Here is a 5,843-nt window from a genome sequence, read left to right as displayed (position 1 = left end):
ACCTATAGGAAGACTCCTATATGTATGTGTTGTGAGAATGTGACTAATGTGAATGTCTAAATTGTGAGATAAAATTTAGGCAAAGGCAGCCTGAAGGGGACGGGGGGGATACCTCCCCTGCACCCTGGTGACACACCTTTACCCCAAGGCTATGCATGTGTGGGTGATTGTGGTGGAGCGAGAAGAGGGAGGCAGCTGGAGATGGGGAGGGAAGGAAGGGAGGGGCAAGTGACTGTTTAATTCCTTTAATGTGGTGTTGCAGCAGTGGGAAGTGGTTTATTTGCAGTATTGTTTTACGACACTTTCACCAGGATTGTTGCCACACACAGTACATGTAGATGCGTAGTGCAGTCATTGGCGCATAACTTCAGTCATTACTATAATGCCTCATTCACTGATAGTAACACAGTTATTGAGCTAACTTTGCGATTCTCACCTTATTTTGCAAAAAGACTTTAATACAAGACACAGAAGAGGTTTTATCATGCAATAAGCAAAATTTATTTAGCAACTGACATGTGACCAAATAGAAAGCATCAAAATTTCTTCAGCAGTAAATTTAAGTTAAGCATATTTTCAAAGATGGTTGGATTTTTTTCCCCCAGCACTTGTTTTGTTGTCTTCAGATAAAGACCATTTCTCTTCACACACACATCTTCAGAGAAGTCTTGAATCTAATCAAATTCACGTAGACGTAGGTCACGTTTGTAATTCTGGAAATCAGCCTCCAGAGCTTCTACCAACTCTTTGGCTTCTTCTTTGCCCAAAACCCTAGTGAAGGGAAAACGGGTTCCGCATCAAAACACACACACACACACACACACACACACACACACACACACACACACAAAGATTATTTAAATAATGCCACAAGTTTCAAAGATTTTGTGATTTTAGCATTTTGTAAAATAACAGCAATTTTCTTACCCCATGGCACAGCGGAGAAGAGCTAAATTTAAAAAAAGAGAAGAGAAATTAGTGAACAGCCAACAATATTCTGTTAAGCTGGGCATACACTTTGGCCCATTTTATGACAATTTTTCAGTCATGCAACCATTTTGGGGATTGGACCGAGTTTCGCCTTAGTCATGTGTCGTGCATCGTGTAGTATACATGGGGTAAGGAGAAGCGATTAACACCTCACGACCAGCTCCCGATCAACAATCGTATGGTTGCAAGAAAATCAAACCTGTTTGAAATCCTGGTCGCCCCTCATGAGGGTATAAACGCAACCTCTCTCACTACGCAAGTGCAAACACATGGAAGTGAAAAAGACGGAGTAGCATGGCGGTGCAGCGTGTGATCTAGACACAAGCAATGGAGTCCCAACTTGTAGAACTTTGGTAAGCTCATCCGAGCTTTGTCAATGTGGCCTCACAAAATTATCACGCCCACAACAACCTTGAAAAGAGTTGGATCGACATTTCTGCTCAGTTGCAGCTGCCTGGTCTATGTCTTTCATTAGCAAGTTAGCAAAGTTGATGGTGATGGTGTGTGTGTCTGTGAGTGAAAGACAGAGAGTGAGAGCGAGAGACAGATATTGTATAATAAGCGTCATGTAATGGATGCACAGTGTGAGCACTCAGGTCACATCAGAGCATCGGGCTGTATAGTGTGAGACCCTGCATCATGACCTACGAACTTGTAACCCCTGCGAGTCAATCGTACAGTTTGAGCAGGAGCTGAATAGCACGACTGAAAAAATTGCAGTGTATGCCCAGCTATACAGACTTTGTAATAAAGGGTTATCAGCTTTCCTTTTATCTAGTTGTGCCAGACTCCCCCCCCCCCCCCCCAAAAGAAAAAATCAAGCACTAATCAAAAAAACTAATAGTACCTTTTTTTAAAAAATTCCCCAACTTAATACACTCTCCTGGGTCAGCCATCATTACAACCATGGATAACACAAGAAAGATCACAGCAGACTTCATCCTGCAAAGAAAAACATATAATCATTTTTGAATCTCTAACGTCATTTGCGCTTGAAATATATTGATTTCTTACCTTTCCAGAGATTCACAGCCAAACGCTATGGGTTGGTGGAGATATTCACCTGTTGTGTGTCGGTAGTCTGGTACATCCCTTTATATTTATACAGGAGAAAGATTAATAATTGTGTAACATTTTGCTCTATTGCAAAATATATGGTCATATTCGTGCCATTCTAGTCTTTATCGTGAAATCAGAATAATTTCAGAGGGTTCCAATCCCTCGCCACTTCTGTGTTCAACGTTTCAGTTTAACCCAAGTGACTTATTGATTTGTCAATATTTAATTAAGCACACGGTAATTTGACTTCTTCTTTTCTTTTTCTTTTTTTTCTTGTTCTTTTTTCCCGCCTTTCCCGTTTGGTTCTTTAGCCATCAGAATTATTGTCTAAAGGCAAAGTAAGATGCCCAACGGATTTACTTTACCAAATGGACCATCCCGGCTTTGCCGTATTGGTCTATTTGATTCACCTTTGCTTTTATTGTTTATTTTATTTTATTTTCACTTGCTAGACACGGGACAGACTCGACTGGGGGAAAGAAAAGGGAGAAAGAAAGAGGGAAAGAAAAACAGCGGGCAAGAGGAACGGTGATATAGGGCAAAAAACCTAAAACCAACAAAACAAACAGACAAAAAATACATATATCAATCACCTGGATCACCTGTTGAGAAAGAAAAAAGAGAAAACAAGCAAAAAAAAGAGAGCAATATAATAAACAACATCATCGCGATGATCTATGTGAATATAACAGTAAATACTAAATATTGAATATTAATGTGCAGCACGTAGGATCGACAGAGCACAGTGTGCTTTCAGGTAGGAGCCAAAAAGGGTGTAGTTTGTGTCTGTGAGCACCCGTGTGTACACCTATGAGCATGAGCACGCTTGTATTTAAAAGGTTCCCTCATGTAATGATCTGCTAGAGGGTGTGGGGAGCCATAGCCCCGTCCTCCAGGGCATGAAGCAGGCATGGAGGAGATCCAGGCTCCAGACATCCAGAGGCCCTCAGAGCACAAGAGACCAAAGAAGACCAACAGAGAGGCAACCGTGCCACTCTCCTGGAAAGAGCTGAGGAGAGCCCCAGATGAGGGGTCACTCAGCAGCCGCGAAGCAGAAGCCAGGGGGGGTTGCAGTAACGTGCCCGTGAGCTCCACCGGCAGCCTGCTGTGCAAGAGTGACTGAGCCCCAGGCCAAGAGGCCGAGGGCACCCCACCCCCGAAGGGGCCCGAGAGAGCCCCAGGCTCCAGGCCCCGACAAGCAGCCACCAGGAGTGAGCCGGTGCGTACCTGGACGCCCATCCCTGGACACAAAGAACCACCAATGCACTGATGTCTGAGGGCCTCTGCCACTGGCAGGGGGAGTGGTGGGGGGAGATAGCCCTCCATACCTTGGAGGGCATGAGATGTCCCTAGAGAGGTGGCGTCTGATACCCGACCTGACATATAGACACAGACAAACAGGCACACACAGATACAAACATCCATTCCCACCCTCATGCTCTCATATGCAATTACTCAGCACTCACCCAACGTGGAGACAAACATAAATAGACACTACACACAATCACACTCCCCAAGCGTACTCTATACCCCAGGTCTAGGTACCCTTGCCCCTGGAGGGGGAAACTGCACCCAGACCCAGGTAGTGTTACCCTCTTCCCTGGGTTGGAGAGAAGCAGACCGCCCTGACTCTGCAGCAGCAGGGAGGCCTCACATTTCATACCAAAATCAGACGGCCAACTCCTCCTTCCAGCCCCCCCGCCCCAAGAGGCAACAGAGAACGGGGTGGGGGGGTGGGGGGGGGGTGAAGACTCCAAACCTTCCTCCGCCCGCCCATATGTAGTGTTGATGCATGTGTGTTCTAAGGTGCATTTAAAACCCAGGAGGGCATGGAGCTACCTGCCAGAGAGCAGCAGGTAAGCACATAGCCCCTCCTGATAGCCGTCGGTGTCTACGTGTATGTAAAATTGAGAGGTGGGCAACAACGCCAGGGGTGAGGTATACACCCTGATGGTCTTCTGGAGTCCGTGTAGCGTGCCCACGCCCAAGATCCTATATGTATGTGTTATGAGAGTGTGAGTAATGTGAATGTCTAAGTTGTGAGATAAAATTGAGGCACAGGCAGCTGAAGGGGACAGAGGGGGGGATGCCTCCCCTGCACTCTGGTGACACACCTTTACCCCAAGGCCCTGCATGTGTGGGTGATTGTGGTGGAGCGGGAAGAGGGAGGCAGCTGGAGATGGGGAGGGAAGGAAAGGAGGGGCAACTGACCCCTCCCTGGGGCCAGCTCCCCCGCTGACCCCAGTAGGCACCCCCATACTCCGCAACCTGCCAGGGAAAGGGGGCCCAGGCATATCCGGACCGGGGCCCAGAACAGCAGCGCCGCCGGCCCCACAGAGCCCGGGACAGCCCACCTGACCCCACCACAGAGAAAACTGCACCCACCCCGTCATCCACTCATCTTCCAGACTACACAAGACAATAGACGCCCAGGCTGAGATCTTCCTCCACCTCTCCTGTATCTCCCCCTCCTGCAGAGTGAGCTCCTGAAGAGAGGAGAGCTCCTGCAAGGTGTGAAATTAATATTAAATAAATTCTAACAACAGCTGATCAATCTTAAATGTGCTGCTGTTATCATTATTATCAATGTTGGCAAAAATCACCACAAGAATACATGCATTACACAGCATTATGTTAACTGGTGTAAAGGCAGACATCAAAACCACAGCTAAAATGGTAAAGCAGTGTTGTGCAATGACTTCCCCAAACAAATTTAAATGTCAGTTATGAGGTCTAACTCTTTTAACCAGCTGCAATGACTTGCTAACTTTGTAAATTAATTTCCCCAGAAATTCCCCAAAACTTTGCATGCTTACAGTACAGTTAAAACATACTAAAACTGTCTATATATATAATGAAAGGAGTGTTAAAATAATTACACAGAAAAGTAGAATATTCTCATTTTTGAGAAGCCTGAAAGTGAAATGTTTCAAATAATTATGAAATAATTATCAGTTAATTATCAGCTTATCTGCTGTTTCAGTTGAACTCAGCTATACTAGTACTAGCTTAATGTTTAACATTTTAAAAAGTCCTAATATCATTTACATGAAAATAGTTAAAAGTATTCCCTTTGAAATATAGTGAAGTAGAGAGTCTTATGTAAAATACTGAAATCTAATATGTACTTGTGAGATTAGATTATTGAAATCAACTATCAACTAGATATTCTTTTGTTTGTTTGTTTTTACCTAGAATTGCAGCATTGGCTTTGCTCTTCCTACAATTAAAAAAAAAACAACGGAATAAAAAAAATCTTAAAAAACTACATTTAAAACTAAATTAAAAAACTAAATGACTACTAACTCATCTTCCTCTAGCCTTACTATCCAGTGTTAATTTGCTGCATTTGGTTTATGACCTTGCAATGAAGAAAACAAGCACTTCACATGAAATCAGCCATGAGTATGTCTAATGCTTTGTTAAGCATCACAGGTTAGTGAATTTAAGAAAGAAAAGGTCTGGTTCAGGTAATCATGTTACAGTTTGGTCTGAACTGAGTTTTGAGCTACTGTATGGGCTTGAATTCCTGTTGCATAGAATATGCCCAAGATTTAATAGTGACAAATATTTATTGAAAATCTGAAACCATTCTTGCCACTGTTATAGCATTTTCCACTTCTACGCTGCCTTTATGCTTCCACCTAACATATCTGCCTTGTTTGTACTTATTAGATTAGTTAGTGCAATTAGAAGAGTCATATGGTCAAAAAATGACTTATGGGTTCTTATGGGTCGGGTCATGCCTCTTAGGTTGTTATTCTCAGGTTTCACGCATATTACATCTTGTGTGC

At 43.8% G+C, this 5,843-nt stretch overlaps 1 long non-coding RNA gene across 1 annotated transcript; it reads right to left on the bottom strand.

Annotated features, from left to right (window-relative positions):
• Nucleotides 1-477: 477 nt before the first annotated feature.
• LOC148098441 (uncharacterized) lies at nt 478-2,054 on the bottom strand. Its single transcript, XR_015720730.1, has 4 exons — nt 2,005-2,054; nt 1,838-1,932; nt 928-949; nt 478-771 (listed from the first exon to the last, which is right to left on the bottom strand). It is a non-coding gene; the product is annotated as an uncharacterized LOC148098441 (long non-coding RNA).
• Between the last annotated feature and the right edge of the window lie 3,789 nt (nt 2,055-5,843).

Source organism: Neolamprologus brichardi, chromosome 15 (assembly GCF_056152115.1).
Source record: "Neolamprologus brichardi isolate AB-2024 chromosome 15, ASM5615211v1, whole genome shotgun sequence".
Classification (NCBI taxonomy): Eukaryota; Metazoa; Chordata; class Actinopteri; order Cichliformes; family Cichlidae; genus Neolamprologus; species Neolamprologus brichardi.
This window is presented reverse-complemented; position numbering and strand designations above follow the sequence as displayed.